The following is an 18,698-nucleotide window of genomic DNA, read 5'->3' as shown; positions in this document are numbered from 1 at the left end:
GTCAATTTGTCTATTTCTGTGGTAAAATCTCTTTGTCTTCGTTGCTTTATAATCAGTCTTGGGATATGGTAGGGCAAGTTTTCATACCGTGTCTCACCTTCTTCTTCTCCTTTCTCTACTTCCTCTTCCTGTTCCTCTTCCTCTTCCTCTTCGTTATTCAAAAGTGTCTTAGCTATTCTTGGCCCTTTGTTGTTACATATAAATTTTAGAATCAGCTTGTTGAGTTCCTTGAAACACCCTCTTAAAATTTTTATTGGAATATAATTGAATCTATATATAAATTTTGGTAGAATTGATGTATTTATAATTTTAAGAATTCTATGCACAATATATTTCTCCATATACTTGGATCTTCTTGATTATCTTTTAATACAGATTTATAATTTTCTATATATCTTTCACAACTTTATTAGCTTTATTCCATTGCACCTTAATATTCTGTCACTATTGAAATGATTTTTTAACATTTATGTTTTCTATTTGTTGCTGGTGTTGCAGTGAGTTACTGTGAACTTGCAGGGAGAGGCAGGAAACACTGAGGCTTAAAATAGGAAACAGAGTTTATTGATATGACAGCATTAGCTCAGCAGACTCCTGTCCAAAGGCTGAGCCCCAAATGCAGCAGGGCTGTTATTTTTATATCATAGCATTTCCGGGTTTTTGTAGCAAGGCAAGAGGGGTGATCTTATGATCTTATGTGGTTATGCTTCTGTCTCAGAGTAGAAAATTACAAAAGAGAAGCAGAAGGGAAAATTCTGTTACAGCAGTGTGTGTTAACCACAGTGTAAAACAAGGCCCGGCTGCAGCTGCAGCTGGGTCTGTATGACATCCAAGCAAGGGTGTTGGTTATAGCATAGCAAACATGAGTGCCTAATGGCCACAGCCGGGTGGGACACTGCTGGGTAAGTATGAGTGCCTCAGCTGGTATGCAAAATTGATTTTTGTGTATTGATTTTGCATTCACTCACTTTGCTAAATAATTATTATTTCTATTAATTTACACATTATTTGCATTTTCTATATAGATAATCATATCTTCTATAAATGTATTAGTTAAGGTAATAGTTACTCTTCTGACAGATATACCCATAAATCTCATTGTCTTTACACAATGGTAGTTTGTCATTAATGTAAAGTCCAATGTGCTTGTTCAGGATTTAGCCATCCATTTGATGACCCAAGGACACAGGCACCGTTCCTCTGGAAGCTTTACCATCTCCTAGGCCTTTGGAGTTCTTTGCTTCCAGCTAAAAGAGTGTGCAGAATGACACTTACTTCTTAATCACCTAGCCCAAGAAGTGACACACATTGCTTACAGTCACATTCTGTTAATGAAAGTTAGTCATATGGCCCCACCTAATTGTAAGGGGACTGGGAAAATCCTAAACTATGGAAAAGAAGCACAGATCTTTGTCAGACGGCTAACTGTATGTCATAGTGAGTACCACAAGTATTATTTTTCCTTTCTTAACCTCATACATTTTAGTTCTTTCTCTTGCTTTATTGCTCTGGCTAGTTCACTACAGTACACTGTTGAATGGAAGAAGCAATAATAGGTATCATGGTTTTCTTTCTGACTTTAAAGGAAGTGCTTCAAAACTTTTACTATTCAGAATGATATTTATTATAGTTTTTTGGTAGATACTGTTTATCAGGATAGCAAAATTCCATATTATTTTTCATTTGGTTTTTTATATTTTAGTTTGAATTTTATTAAAAAGTTTGTTTCTATTGAGATTGTTATACATATTTTCTCTTTTAATCAATTCAAAGGGTGAATTACATGTATGGGTTTGCTAATGTTAAACTAGCTTTGGTTTTTTGGGGATAAACCTAAATTTAATAATGTATTATTATTTTTATATATACCATTAGTTTCTGTTTGCTATTTTTTAGGATCTTTGTATCTATAATCATGGGTAAGATTTGTGTATAAATTCTCTTCCTCATACTGTTCTTATTTTAAAATCAGAAGTAAAGTAACACCGTGTTTCCTTCTCTTCTGGTCTCTGGAAGATTTTGAATAATATTTGACAATCTGTTCCTTGAAAGTGTGATATTACATGCCCATAAACCATGTAAGACTAGTATTTACTTTTTAGGACGAATTTAAACTACTGTTTAAATCTTTAATTCTGGAGGATACTAACATTTATAAAGCAAATGTATTTTATAGGACCTAGCTCCCAAGGCCCTATAGTTTCAGGTATAGACTAACTTTTTAAAATCACACATAGAAATGTTAAGCTTATGAAAGACAGGAAACATTCCCTGGGCTAAAGGCTCTGTTGTCGATAAAGAATTATAACACAGCAAAATTGTTGGCTCTAAGGGCAGATGTCCTTGGTGCAGCTAAACCTAATGATTGTTGCCATGACAAATATCTTACTATTCTTTTGTAACCACCTATGTTCCTTTTCTGTAATTTTCTGGCCTGGAGAATAAATACTGGGAGAAAAACAAGAGTTTGGTGTTATTTTTCTGAGGAATGCTTCTCTCTTGAGGGTTCCTGCAAAATTAACCCCTTCAGGGCCTCTCACTGCTCAGAAGAAATGGGCTTTGAGTAATCCTTTGCATCTCCATTACCCTGGGGGAGAGGTGACAAATAGTGCCCTGTGTGAGGCAGTCCATGGATCAGAGATCGACCTGCCAAGCCTTGGAAAGTAAAGGATATCCAACATTTATATTTGCACATCCCGGTAAGGGAATACTTATCCTGGTAAGGGAATCACAGGTGGCTTTCGATTAGCGACTGCACCCCTGTGGCAGGTCAAGCTAGCTTTCAACCTGAAGATTTTTTTCTTTTTCTTTCACTTTTAAAATATGGAAAATTCTTTAACAAAAAGGGAGATTCAACATAAATTACAACTCCAATGTCTCCTTAAAGCAGCCAGCTATAAAGTAACTGAACGGCAGCTTGTAAAACTGTTAGTGGTTATTAGGGATCCTTGACATAAAAATTGGGGAACCAATTGATCACTGGTTAATTTCAACAATGGGTCTCATCAAGGCATCTCATCTAACAACTTGGAATCTATGTCAAGTCACTTTGAGACCTATTCAAGACCTTAACAAAAAACAAAGACATGTTTATGTCACTGAAAAAGGATAAAACTTAATCTTTGCCAGTAACTGAAAAAACTTTTAATTGGACAAACTAAAGTAAAAGAAGTTAATATTTCTCTGCAATGTTAGTGCTTCTCTTCTTCGCCAAAGACTCTGAGGCTTTATGAGAAATGCAGCGTTGGTGCCAACCAGACCTCCTTTTGGGTCTGCTGCTTTTTTCAAAAGTCAAATGGCTTCATCTATCTCTGTTTAATAGCTCAGCCCTTAAGTTCAGTAACTTATTTGAGAAACAAAAACTAGACTAAAATCTACCTGTTTAACTAGATGGTCTCAAATTTTCTGGCATCCAGATGGTTATTTTGAACAGACTTCTAAATTTTCTTCTAGGCTCATCTATGTATTTCTTCACAAAATCATATGGTAGAATTCTATGCCATTTTTTTAAAAGAAAAAAACATTCTCTGCATCTCCTTGAAAAGTCTCCCATACTTTGCTTTGCAATGTAAATTTGTTACCTTGCTTTCTCTAAAACAGGGTGAGGCCTCACAGATAAGCTTTAACAATTTTTGGAAACACAATTTAAACCTGATTGTCCTTTTATATTAGTGAGTTTTCTATTTTATCTGTCTCCTTATTATATTTTAAACAAAACCTATAAAACCCTTATTGTTTCTGTTTATGTCTACATATATATGTATGTAAATGTATGTTATGTCTACATGTTCATTTCTATATGTGTTTGTATTGTCTGCATGGTACCAAATTGGCTTATAATTAATGCACACTCATTAAATAAATAAGTATACTTTTCAAGTTCATGTGACTTTAATTTTCTAAAGCTTTGATAAAATGAATATATTTTCAAAATTTGATTTAAACCTTTTGCCTAAATTTGTCTTTAGTTCAACACATTTTGTGGTATATTTATGAGAAAACCCAATATGTCTCCCCCTTATCTCAGCCTCCTGGCCATACTGGGAGAAACAATATCTTTTAGACATTATCTTTGTGAATGCTTCCCTCTGCCTTAAGCTCCACATGGCCTCTGGATTCCACATGGCCCTAAATGCCACATGGGTACTTGGGACCCAGGATGGCTGGTGAAAGGAGACCTATGCCCAATATCTCACAGGCCCTAGTTAACATTATCTGATAAGGATATAGATTTAATACACCAAGTTTTTGGCTAGGAAACCATAAGTATTTATTTGGTAAAAATAACTGAGGCTCAAACTGGGTGTTATATAATCTGCTCTGGCAAATGGACCCCCATTTACTAACCTGAATGTATAAAAATGTCCTTATCAGCACACATAATTGCCTGGGTTTACTAATAAAACAGGATTACATTTGTCTTTGCTAGAGGCTTTTAAGTTGTAAACCCTGCCAAAACCAGAAAAACCTTTCTATATATAACTTTTAGACAAATGAGGTCAATTTAACATTGATAGAGAAAAAACAAGCATGTAAAAAAGAGGTGATATAAAGAAATCTGTGGATATGAAAATGTGGTTGTGGTTAGAAAGGCTAAAAAGAAAAAAATATTTTAATGTAAAAAAGCATCTGGTACAGTGTATTTTTGTCAGAGTAATATGACTGGCTGTTTAGGAAGTAGGAAGTACAGAAAAAAAACAGAATGTCTGAGTAAGTCGTGATAATGGTTTGTGTGGATAAGTTTGTTAAAAAGGTTTTATAGTAGAAAATTTGACTGGATTTGAAAACAAATTATGTGTGAGTTTCTCTAAAAATTTATATCAAAATTATTCTGATACAGTTAGAGTTTGTTCTCCTGCATTGGAACAACCAGATTTCCTAAAAGCACTTAACTGTTCTTACAATAAAATTGTAAGAAGTTTTCTTTATCTTTTAGATAACTGGCCTAGGAAACTTATTTCATGTTTTATCATGATAATTTCTTGTGCTCTCTGCCTTTGAAATCTTTTGTCACTTTGGTTTTATTTTTGTGGTGACTTGTGATCTTATTTAACTGTTTTAAGCCTTTGTTATTTGACAAACTTTCCAAAACCAAATTCTGAAAGCTCAACCTTTTGACTTAAACTAACTTTGAGGGATTCTAAGGTCCCTGGAGCTTCTCAAAAGATATATAAGAGAGGTATCAAAGCCAATTGGTTTATTTGATAAATTAGATTATATGAAAAACATTGTCAAAACAAGAAATAATGTTTGACCTTCTTTGGTTATACTAAGATGTTATTAATATGTGTTCCAAAATCTTGTAAGGTTCTTGGAAATCTGTGTCTTGATATAAATGCTACGAGTCATAATCTTGGTTCAATTATAATTTTAAAATGTTGTGTCTTCAAATATTTCATGAAAAAACTCTGATGGGTACAGTTTCCTGACAAACTTTGAGTTCATAACTTTGAACTGAATTTCCAAAATTCTAATGGAAAAACTGATGGGTTTGTGAAATTACTCACCAAGGTCAAAACAAGAAAAGTTAATTACATAAAAGTAATGAACTGATTAAAAAGAATTATAGGTTTTTACAATTTTTATTTTGAAACATTGCTCATTAATGTCTTGTTTTCCAGGTTTATGAAAACTCTCTCTCTTAAGCTATCTATAACTAACAGCAGTTTGGTAAAATATAATTTAAAACAGAGATAAAAGCATTTCTTTTCTCCCTATTTGATCCCCCCAAATTTAAAAACTTTGAGTACCTTTGTGATTATTATGGCAATGTGGCTATTTTCATAAGTTCAATAAAAATTGACTCTCTCTTTTTAACAGGATATAATTTAAAACTTTGGTTATAAAATAGCATGTCTCTTCTAAGCTCCTGACCACCTCTCATGTTGCCCTAATTTGGCCTAACTGCTGTTTCATCTTTCCTACCAACGTGGGACATGACAACCTGGGAATGAGCCTTCCCAGCACTGAGGGATCTATACAAAGAAAAGTAAAACTTTTTCAATCAAAAAATTGATCATCAATGCTTTTATGAGGAATGCTTTGATTGTAAAAGGGGGTAATAATAGCTTGCCTACAAAAGCAGTTCTCTAAAGTTTCATGGCCTTAAAGGGGGTGCTCATGACTTGGATGAGACATCCTGTTCTTAAACAAAAGATTTGTAATTGATCAAGAAATTTTACAAAGATTAGATACTTTGGCAGCAGTGATGTCCTGGATAGGTGAACACCAACAAACTCTCTGGACTCAAAATCAACTATTACATGGAACAGAACCCCATTCCAGAGTTTCAACAACTGGCAATAACACCCCAATTCACACCACCAGGAAATATGGCAATGCAATGGCACTGAGAGACAACAACATCATCAGTCCCCACCTGGGATAAATTAAAAGGGCTTGCTATGCTAAAATGATACTAAGTTTGCTTTAACAACATGTTTTTGTCTTAACTGTGAAACCTTGATCTGTAGCTTTTGCTTTTGCTTTAAAAAAAATACAAAAGGGGCAAATGTGGAGGATACCAACATTGACAAAGCAAATGTATTTCACAGGGCCTAGCTTCCAAAGCCCTGTAGTTTCAGGTACAGACTAACTTTTAAAAATTACACATAGAAATGTTAAGCTTGTGAAAGACAGGAAACTTTCCCTGGGCTAAAGTCTCTTTTGTAGATGAAGAATTGTAACACAGCAAAATTGCTGACTCTAAGGGCAGATGTCCTTGGTGCAGCTAATCCTAATTATTGTTGCCATGACAATTATCTTACTGTTCTTTTTGTAACCACCTATGTTCCTTTTCTGTAACTTTCTGGCCTAGAAAATTAATACTGAGAACCCTAGTTCAGGGTTAATTTTCAGAGGAATGCCTCTCTCTTGAGGTTTCATGGAAATTAACCCCTTTGGGGCTTCTCACTGCTCAGAAGAAATGGGCCTTGAGTAATCCTCGGTGCCTCCATCATCCTGGGGTAGAAGTGACATTTAATAATTATAGAACTATTAAGACTCCATATCATATTTAATCAGTTTTGGTAGGTTATTTTTTGTAGGCAATTGGCCAATCTAGAATGTCAAGATTATTGGAATCAAGTAGTTCATATTCTTTTAAGTTTCAGTTGTTTCCATAGACATGTACATATTTAACTATTTTAAAACATATTTTAAATGTTTTTAAACCTTTAAATTATACTAAAATATAATTTACGTAGGGTAAAGATCACCCATTTAAAGTGATCTTAACCAAAATTCAATGGTTTTTACTATATTTACACAGTATAACTATTAAATAATTTTAGAATATTTTAATCACTCCAAAAATAACCTTTTATCCATTAGCAGTCAGTCTGCGTTCTCCCTCTAGCCCCTCCTTCAGCCCCAGCCGCACATTAATCTATGTTTTGTTCCTATAACTTTGCCTATTATGGACATTTCATATAAATGGCATCATCCACCATGTGGCCTTTGGTGTTTAGCTCTTTCACTTAGCATAATGTATTCAAAGTTCATTTTTGTTGTAGCATAAATCAGTACTTCATTTCTTTTTATGGCTGAATAGTACTCCATTGTATGGATATACCACGTTTTGTTCATCCATTCATCAGTTGATAAACATTTGGGTTGTTATTTATTACTCTTTATTTATTATGAATACTAATGCTATGAACATTCATAAACAAGTTTTTGTTTGAATGCCTGTTTTTAATTCTCTTGGTTAAAAACCTAAGAGTAGAATTGTTAGGTCACATGATAACTCTATGTTTAGCTTTTTGAGGAACTGGGAATTCTTTTCCCCAGTGGCTGCACCATTTTATATTTTTACCAGCAATAAGTGAAGTTTTTAATTTCACCACATCCTTACCAACAATTGTTATTATTTTTCTTCCTAGAGGGTATGGAGTGTTTTCTAATTGTATTTTCTTTTTGTATTTCCCTAACATGTAATAATGTTGAACATCTCTTAAAGTGCTTGCTAGCCATTTGTATTTCTTCTTTGGAGAAATGCTTATATGAGTCATTTGCCCATATTTAAGTTGAATTAACTATCATTTTACTAGGGACTTGTAAGTCTTCTTTATATATTGTATTATATCCCCCTAGGTATGTAACCAAGAGAATTGAAAATAGGTGTTTAAACAAAAACTTATTAGATATATTACTCGCAAAAATTTTCTCTCATTCTGTGGCTTGTCTTTTCATTTTCTTGGTGGTGTTCTCTGAAGCACAAATGTTTTTAATGTTGATGAAGTCAAATTATCATTAATCATGTATGGCTTGCAATTTTGGTGTCATATCAAATTCACAATCTTTTCTTATAAGATTTTTACAGTTTAGCTCTAATGTTCAGACCTATGATTGATTTTGAGTTAATTTTTGTGTCTGATGGTCCAACTTCATTCTTTTGTATGTTGATATCCATGTATCCCAGCATCATTTGTTGACAAAACTATTATTTCCCCATTGAATTATCTTGACTCCTTTGTTGAAAATCAGTTGACCTTAAATGTAAGGTTTACTTCTGTACTCCTAATTCTGTTTCATGAATCTATATGTGTATTCCTATACCAGTGCCATGTCGTCTTAAGTTGTATAGTTTTGTAGCAAGGTTTGAAATCAGGAAGTGTGAGTCCTCCAACTTTGTTCTTCAAGTGTGTTGATTCTTTCTTTTGCTAGCTCAAATCTGCTGTTGAGCCACTTTAGTGAATTTTCATTTCAGTTATTGTATTCCTTAATTTTTATTTAGTCCTTTTATAATTTCTCTCATTATTGACAATCTGTATTTGGTGAGGCATCATTCTCATACTTCCCTTTAATATTTGAAAAATGATTTCCTTTAGTTCTTTGATCATATATAAAATAGTTGATTTATCATTTTTGTCTAGTGTGTTCAACATCTGCCTTCCTCAGGAATAGTTTCTATGATTTCTTCTCCCACGTATGGGCTATATTTTTTCATTTCCTTTACATGTCTCATACGTTTTTTGTTCAAAACTGGACATTTTAATTAACATAATGTGTCAACTTTGGAAATAAGATTCTTGCCTCACCCATTGTTTCTTTTGTGTTATTTTCAATGTTGTTGCTGATTGTTTCTTAGTTACTTTATTGAAGTAAATTTGTAAAGTCTATATTCTTTGTTGTGAGTAGTCACTGAAGTCTGCTCACTTAGCTAATTTATAAGCCAGTGAATCAACAAAGATTTCCTTAAATACCTGGAACCAATTTTAATCTCCCAATTTTTGTTGAGACGGTTTGTGTACATGTTTGGGCACACCTACCACCTTCAACTCTTATCTAGTCAGTTGACAACTCTGCCTGAGCCTTTGCTTCTTGCTTGTGCAGAGCTTCAAAATTAGTCACATATGACAGCTTAGGGCCTTTTCACATCTTTTCTGAGTATGTGCACATCTCTGGGTATATGTGCATAGCCCTACACATGCTTATGGTCTTTGGAATTCCTGGGAATATGTCATAGCTTTTCAAATACCCTATGGATATCTCATTCCCCAGCTTTTCCTTTTCAGGTTTATGGTTAGCCTAACACTTGCCCCAACTCTTATCAACCTCCTCAGGTAGCCTCAAATTCAAACAAGTACCTCTAACATCTTTGATCAGACTTCCTCTGGGGAAAGGCTCTTAGAATTGGGCAAGCTCTCAGTCAGGTTCAATGAAGACAGTCAGCAATTGGATTGTTCCAGGAAACTACTAGTCATATGAAATAATGACACTTTTCTGGGAATGAGACTTTGAATGACCTCCTTCCCTGTACTGCCCCTTCAGTAACTATTGGTTCCCAGTTTTCGCCATGATAGCTAGCTGCTGATTTTCAAGGGTACCTCAGAGCTAGAGAGAGGGAAATAGGAGTAGCATAAATTAAAATACCACAAAGCTTGCTGTTCTTATTGAGATTCAGCTATTTTTTCATGAATAAATCTTCCCTGGATTGTTGCGATTTAGCTAATTTGCTAATTTGCAGAGTGCTGAAAATGCTGATTCTGACCATTTTTGCCTGTTTTCTAAACTGCTTTTATGAAGGAGAGAATTTTTCATGATGTCACCGTGTTGGTTATATGTTGTAACTATTTTCTCCAACATTATGTACTTGCCTTTTTAGCATTTTATTGTGTCTTTGATGAAGTTATAATTATTTTTTCTCTTTCAAGATAGATTTTTACTCACACTGAATGTTACGTTGCTGATTAAATAGCATTTAATATCAGAATTTGACTAGTTATTTTTATCTTCTTTAGCGTTTTTTTTGTTTGATTTTAAAAATCAATTTTATCAAAGTTTAATTCGCATACAGTAAAACGTGCCCATTTTCAGCATACATTTAGCTGAGGCTTGAAAATATTTCCACCCATATAAATACCATCACAGTTAAGACATGGAAAGTTTTCATTATCCCCAAAAGTTTCCTTACGACCCTTTGTACTCAAACTCCTTTCCCACCGCTAACCTTTGGCATCTACTAATCCGTATTCTGTCCCTATAGTTCTGCCTTTTCCAGAATGCCATTTTACCGGTATCATTGGGAATGTAATCTTTTGAGTCTAATCTCTTTCACTTTGCTTAATGGTTTAGAGATTTGTCCGTATTGTTGTATGTATAAGTCGTTTGTTTCTTTTTATTTTTAAATAGTCTTCTATTGTTTGGATGCACGATTTGTTTCTCCATTCATTGATTAATGGACATTTGTGTTGTTTCCTGCATTTACCTATTATGGATAAAGCTGCAATGAACATTCACATGCAATTATTTGTGTGCAGATATGTTTTCTTTTCTCTTAGGTAAATATCTTGGAATGGATTTTTAGGTCATAGGGTAAATGTATATTTAAGTTTATAAAAACAGCCAGTTTCTTTTCCAAAGTGTTTGTAATATTTCACATTCTCACTAGCAATGCATGAGAGTTCTAGTTACTCTATACAGTAACCCACACTCGGCGTTATCATTCTTTTTGATTTTTCCTATTCTGATGATTTTGTAATTGCATCATATCAATGAGGTTGAGGACTGCTTATATGTTTGTTGGCCACATTCTTTTGCAAGGTACTTGCAAAAGTCTTCTAATTTTATATTGGTTTATTTATTATTGATTTTTGTGAGTTCTTTATACCCTGTAGATATGACTTGTTTTCTGGTTATGTATTTTAAATACCTTTTCACACTGTGGCTTATTGAAAAAAGGGTTATTAAAACACCTGCATTCTTGCTAAACTCACTTACCCACTTTATCTAAATAGTCTTTGGATTTTCTGCATATATAATTATGTCTGAATTGGCTAAGACCTGAGTACACTGTTGACTATAGAGACTAAAGGCTTTTTTCATCTTTTCCTGAACTTATAGGGAAATTTTTCAATAATTTACCCATAAGTATTTTGTTTGTTGTGTGTGTGTGTGTACATGTATGTATATATTTTTCTTGTGGATACCATTTACCAGATTAAGTATTTTCCCTTCTATTTCGAGTTTTCTAAAATATTTCACTATAAATATTAATTGAGTCTTCTTAGGTACTTTTTCCTCATATATTGAAATGATCTTTTTCTCCCCCTTTGTTCTGTATTAATTGAGTTTTACATACTAAGCCAAACTTCTGTTCCTGGAACAAACTCAACTTGGTTATTATTATGATTATTATTTCCTTTGAGCTGTATGTGCCTCAGTTTCCCCTATCTAATGGAAGTCACAAGACATTTCATGGGGTGACTGCTTTAAGTTATATGTGAAATGGTATGCAAATGTGCTCTGTAAACTGAAAGTGATGAGTAAAATGAGGGGAGTATTTTAAAATAATTTATTGTTGTGTTATTAAAAGGCAGTTTCAGGATTAAGAGCACAGACTATGAAGTTTGCTTGAGTTTGAATTCTAAGATTGCTACTTGCCAATTGTGTGACCCTGACCAAACCATTTAACCTTTCTATGTCTCGGTTTTCTTATCTGTAAAATGGGAATAGTAGTACCTTGTTATGAGGTTTGAGCATCGATTGCATGCCAGACTCAGAGCTAAGTAAGCATTGGAGGAATATACAGGTCCTTGTATGTGTTTATAGTTGGGCACTAGGATCTGTACCTATGCCTGTGTGACAAAGAATCTCTGTTTGCGTTTAGACCCACATTCCAGCTGGCTAGCAGAAGTACACTCTGTACCTCCTTACCCTGCATGGGCTAAAAATTTGCTTTCTGGCTCATGCTTTGAGTCATGACAGACTTCTGTAGCCAAGAGATTCCAGGTGCATATAAGGTACTAAAAAAAGCCTTGGTCAGGATATTATCTGTCCAGTGTCATATAAGCTGTATTGACAAATTAATCTTATATTGTTGGGACCAAGCAGCCCTGTAATTTTTCCATTGTGCAGCCGAATTAGTGGCAAGGACTGTGTTATTAGTTTATGTTTTCTGTAATATGACTCCCTAGGCTGGCCCTTGTGAGTCGTTTAGCAAGACCCCCTCCCTTTCCCTAATCACTCATCACTTGGGGGTAGGGAGCAGCTTCAGTGCCTCTTAATCTTGCCTGGACTCCCTGGTAGGGTGTGAATATTTGGGGGATGGTAAACTCCTTGGGTGAAGAAGTGAGCACCGCAGCAGGATCAGGCTACCAGGCTACCAGATTTTCGCCCTGCCCTTGACATTCATTAGCTATTTACCCTGGTAACACTTTAAAAATCTCTCAGGTTTTTTCATATTTATTGATTTTTTCTTATGGATTTGTAATGACATCAGAAAATAATTAACATAAAATGAGTGAAGAAAAGCTGGAATTCAAGTTATACATCCATTGTCATATCATCTGCCAAGAATGAAGACGGGAGAAAATGCCAACGCTGATGCTGATTATCTCTTAGAGATGTGTTTACGAGTGACTTTAATTTTCTTTTTCTTTTTTCATTTTTTCCAGACTTTCCACAATGAGTCTGTATTGCTTTATAACCAGGAAAAGAGTAATTGAAATTAATCAGCATTAAGTCCACCAGCAATAGAGTTGCCTGATTTGTAAACTGAAAAGATCGGACTGGATTCCCATCCCTGGCTGTGTACTGGAATCCCCAGAAAAGCTTGTCAAAACTGCAGAGGACTGAGCCCTGTCCCACGGAGTCTGAGTCTATAGTCTGGGGATGGGCCCAGGGATCAGCAGTTTGAAAAGTACCCCTGGAGGTTCAATTGAGCATCTAAGGTTGAGATCCCTGGATGGGCTGACCTCTTTGGCCCTTACTGCCATGATCATTTCCTATGGATGTGTTGTTCTTAGAGTGACTTGACTATGGGGTGGGACCAGGTAGTCCTCTAGCCAGCCACTCCTCCAGCTGGAGAGAGTTACCTTTATTTTTTAATTTAGAATTTTTGTTACTGTATTCATGATCAAGTTAAACTTTTTCATTATGAAACATCACTATATCTAATGATGGATTTTGCCTTAAAATCTACTCTTTGTGATATTAATTTTGCTACAGCCACTTTCTTTTGATTAGTGTTTGCATGCTAGAATTTATTCCAAACATTTACTTTTATATATCTATATCTTTACATTTAAAATGGTTCCTTCTAAAGCAACATATAGTTGTTGGAAATATTTATCTTTTAATTGTAGCATTTAGTCCATTCATGGAAATATTTGTATTATCTTTTAATTCTATTTTTCCATGAACTTTTTGAAGTACCCTAGTATTTGTGCCACTGTTTTATGTCTTCTTTCCTTTCTTTCCTTCCTTCCTTGCTCTCTTTTATGTTGATTATTTTTATTGTATCATATTTCCCCATGTTAACTTTTTACTTAAACATTCTTATCATATTTTTAGTAGTTACCACAGACATTATAATGTGTATTTCTGATATCAACGTATGGTATAAATTAGTACTTTTACCTTTTTCTGGACAATCCAATAACTGTAGAATCCATTTACCTTCTTTTTTTCTTATATGTTATTTTTGTCATTAATATTCTTTGTATTTCCAAACCACTCATTATTACTATAATAATCAATACTAATTTTGTGTACCAACATGTTTACTCTTTTCTTGCTCTTTGTTCTTCTTGCTCTTCATATTTGTTATAGTTTTTTTCTACCTGAATATCATTCTTCAGTAGTTTTTGAACAGTGTGTCTGCTGTCAACAATTTTTCGCAGTTTTTTTCATCTAAAAATGTCTCCTTCTTAATGGATATTTTTGTTGTGTATAGAATTATAGTCTGGTAATTTTCTCTTTCAATAATTTGAAGTTTGACACACTGTTTTCTGGTTTCTGCGTTTTTCTTTTTTAAAAAATTATTATTATTTATTTATTTATAACTTTTGTTCAAAATATTTCAACATTTACTTGTATATATTTGTGGGATGCAGTGTGTTGTTTCAATACATGCAAATACTGCACAATAAATTCACTTAGGGTAAATAGCATAGTTTTGTACCCATTAGTCCACCACTTTTCCTCCTCCCCCTTCCACCCACCTCCCAGAGCCTCTGGTAACCATTATTCTACTCTATATTTCTACAAGAATCATTTTTTTTAGATTCCACATATGAGTGGTATCATGTGGTATTTGTCTTCTTGTGCCTGCTTACTTCACTTAACATGATAGTTTCCACTTCCATCCATGTTGCTGCAAATGACAGGATATAATTTTTTTAAAAATAGCTGAATAGTGTTCCATTGTGTATATATACCACAATTTTTAATCCATTCATCTGTTGATGGACATTTAGGTTGATTCCATCTCTTGACTACTGTGAATAGTGCTGTGATGAGCATGGGAGTGCAGTTATCTTTTTGATATTTTGATTTCATTTCCTTTAGGTATATATCCAGTAGTGGAATAGATGGGTCATAAGGTAGATCTATTTTTAGTTCTCTGAGGAACCTCCATACTGCTTTCTACAGTGGTTATATCAATTTACATTCCCATCAACACTGTAGGAGGGTTCCCTTTTCTCGGCATCCTTGCCAACATTTGTTATTTTCTGTCTTGTTGATAATAGCCGTTCTAATTGGAGTGAGATAATATCTCATTGTGGTTTTAAATTACATTTCCCTGGTGATTAGTGATGTTGAACATTGTTTCATAAACCTGTTAGCCATTTGTATGTATTCTTTTGAGAAATGTCTGTTCAGGTCCTTTGCTCATTTTTAATTGGGTTATTTGCTTTTATGCTGTTGAGTCATTTGAGTTCTTTATATATTCTGGATATTAAACCCCTTGTCCAATGTGTAGTTTGTGAACACTTTCTCCCGTTCTGTAGGTTGTCTTTTCACTTTGTTGACAGTGTCTCTTGCTGTCGAGAATCTTTTGATTTAGTATAGTTCCATTTGTATTTTGCTTTAGTTGCCTGTGCCTTTGTAGTCTTGCTCAAAAAATTGCTACCCACTCCCATTTCCTATGGATTTCCCCTGTGTTTTCTTCCAGTAGTTTCATAGTTTCAGGTCTTAAATTTAGGTCTTTGATCCATTTTGAGTTGATTTCTGTGTATAGTTCGAGATAGGGGTCTAGTTTCAATCTTGTACATGTGGATATCCAGTTTTCTCAGCACCACTTGTTGAAGAGGCTGTCCTTTCCCCATTATATATTTTTGGTACCTTTGTCAAAAATCAGTTGGCTGTAAATGTGTGGGTTTACGTTGGGGTTCTCTGTTCGACCCCATCAGTCTATTTCTCTGCTTTTAATGCTACTACTATGCTATTTTGGTTACTGTAGCTTTATAGTATATTTTGAAATCAGGAAGTGTAATGCCTCCAAATTTGTTCTTTTTGTTCAAGAATGCTTTAACTATATGGGTTTTTTTGTGATTCCATACAAATTTTAAGATTTTGTTTTCTATCTCTGTGAAGACTGTCATTGGTATTTTGACAGGGATTACATTGAATATTTAGATCACTTTGGGTAATATGGACATTTTGTTTATGTTAATTATTTGGACCCATGAACATGGTATATCTTTCTATTTATTTATGTCCTGTCCAATTTTTTTCAACAGTGTTGTATAGTCGTTATTGTAGAGGTCTTTCACCACCTTGGTTAAATTTACTCTTAAATATTTCCCTTTTTTGTAGCTATCACAAAAGAGATTACTTTCTTGATTTCTTCAGCTATTGCATTATTGGTGCATAGGAAGGCTATTGATTTTTGTGTGATGATCTTTTACCCTGTCACTATAGTGAATTTATTATTAGTTCTAGTAATTTTTTTTGTGGAATCTTTAGGAGTTTCTATGTATAGGATCATGTCATCTGCAAATAGGGATAGTCTGACTTCCTCTTTTCCAATTTGGATGTCCTTTATTGCTTTCTCTTGCCTTATTGCACTGGCTAGAACTTCTAGTACTATGTTGAATAAGAGTGGGGAAAGTGGGCATCCTTGCTTTATTGCAGATCTTAGAGGAAAAACCTCCAATTTTTGTCCATTCAGTATGATATTTGCTGTGGGTTTGTTTTATATGGCCTTTACTATGTTGAAGTACATTCCTTCTATACCTACTTAGTTGAGTGTTTATCATGAAGAGGTGCTGGATTTTATCAAATGCTTTTTCTATATCTATTAAAATGATCATATGTTTTTTTTCCTTCATTCCGTTGATGTGATGCATCACATTTATAGATTTGTGTATGTTGGACTATCCTTGCATCCCTGAGATGAATCCCACTTTATGATGGTGTTTGATCTTCTTAATGTGTTGTTGGATTCTGTTTGCTTGTATTTTGTTGAGAATCTTTGTGTCTGTTCTCATTAGGGATGTTGTTCTGTGGTTTTTTTGTTGTTGTTGTGTCTGTTTCCGGTTTTGATATGGAGATAATGCTGGCCTCATAGAATGAGTCTGGAAACATTCCTCCTCTTCAATTTTTTGGAAAAGTTTGAGAAGAATTGGTATTAGTTCTTCTTTAAATGTTTGGTAGAAGTTGGAAGTAAAGTCATCTGGTCCTGGAGTTTTCTTTGTCAGAAGCCTTTATTACTGCTTCGGTCTCATTACTTGTTATTGGCCAGTTTAGAGTTTCTAGTTTTTTATAATTCAACTTTAGTAAGTTATATGTGTCCAGGAATTTATCCATTTCTTCTAGGTTTTCCAGTTTGTTTACATATAGTTGTTTGTAGTAGTTTCTTATGATCTTTTGTATTTCTGTGGTATCAGTTTTAATGCCCCCTTTTTCATTTCTGATTTTACTTATTTGAGTCTACTTTTCTTTATTAGTGTAGCTAAAGGTTTATCAATTTTGTTTATCTTTTCAAAAAACCAACTCTCTGTTTCACTGATCTTTTGCATTTTTTAAAATCTCTCATTTGTTTATTTCTGCTCTGGTCTTTGTTATTTCTCTCCTTATATGGATTTTGGGTTTGGTTTATTCTTGTTTATCCAGCTACTTGAGGTATAATGTTAGGGTGTTTATTTGGAGTCTTTCTTCTTTTTTGATGTAGGCCTTTATTGCTATAAACTTACCTTTTAGACCTGCTTTTGCTGTATCCCATGGGTTCTGGTATGTTGTGTTTTCTTTTTCATTTGTCTCCAGGAATTTTTTGATTTTCTTCTTAATTTCTTCTTTGACCCATTCATTGTTTAGGAGCATATTGTTTAATTTCTATGTATTCATACAGTTTCTAGTGTCCCTTGTCTTGTTGATTTCTAGTTTTATTCTATTGTGTTAAACAAGGTAGTTGATTTGATTTCAATATTTTAAAATTAGTTGAGACATGTTTTGTTTCCTAACATATGGTCTATTCTAGAGAATATTCCATGTGCTGCTGAGAAGAATGTATATTCTGCAGTTGTTGGATAAAATGTCCTATAAATGTCCATTAGGTCAAGTTGGCCTATGATAGAGATTAATTCTCATGATTCCTGGTTAATTTTGTCTGGATGAACTGTCCTTTGCTGAAAGTGGAGTATTAATGTCCCCAACTATTATTATATTGGTGTCTATCTCTCCTGTTAGGTCCAATAGTAATTCCTTTATGTATCTGAGTGCTCCAGAGTTCGGTGTGTATATATTTAGAATTGTTATATCCTCTTGTTGAATTCTTCCCTTTATCATTATATTGTGACCTTCCTTATCTTTTTTTTTAACCTTTTGCTTGAAGTCTATTTTATCTGATATAAATATTGATATTTCTGCTCTTTTTGGTTTCCATTTGCATGAAATATCTTTTTCCATCTCTTCACTTTCAGCCAGTGTGTGTCTTTATTGGTTAAGTGAGTTTCTTGCAGGCAGCATATTGTTGGTTTTTGTTTATAATCCATTCAGCCACTTTGTGTCTTCTGACTTAATTTAATACATTTACATTTAGGTTTATTATTGATATACAGGGACTTGTTACTGCCATTTTGGTATTGCTTTTTTGGTTGTTTTGTAGATCTTTTCTTCAGGTCTTATTGTCCTCTTTTGTGGTTGAGTGGTTTTCTGTAGCTTTACATTTTGATTTCTCACCATTTATTTTTTGCATGTCTATTATAAGTTTTTTGTGTTATGGTTACTATGAGGTTTGCAAAAAACATGTTATAGTTATAACAAATCATTTTAGACTAATAACTTACCTTGGACAACTAAGAAAAAATTTAAAAAAACAAAGCAAACTCCACACTTCAGCATCATTCTCTCCCACTTTTTGACATTTTGTTGTTCCAAGTTACATCTTTTAATACTGCCTATCTATTATATAGTTGTTGTATATGTTATTGTCTTTTTAGGTTTATCCTTTAGTCTTTATACCAAGGATA

The 18,698-nt window shown here is 33.9% G+C and overlaps 1 protein-coding gene across 1 annotated transcript in view; it reads left to right on the top strand.

Moving 5' to 3' along the window:
- Positions 1-18,698, top strand: part of IL13RA2 (interleukin 13 receptor subunit alpha 2) — an 82,331-nt gene that overhangs the window by 34,516 nt on the left and 29,117 nt on the right. The window lies entirely within an intron of this gene.

The sequence above is a fragment of the Cynocephalus volans genome, chromosome X (assembly GCF_027409185.1).
Source record: "Cynocephalus volans isolate mCynVol1 chromosome X, mCynVol1.pri, whole genome shotgun sequence".
Taxonomy (NCBI): domain Eukaryota; kingdom Metazoa; phylum Chordata; class Mammalia; order Dermoptera; family Cynocephalidae; genus Cynocephalus; species Cynocephalus volans.
This window is presented reverse-complemented; position numbering and strand designations above follow the sequence as displayed.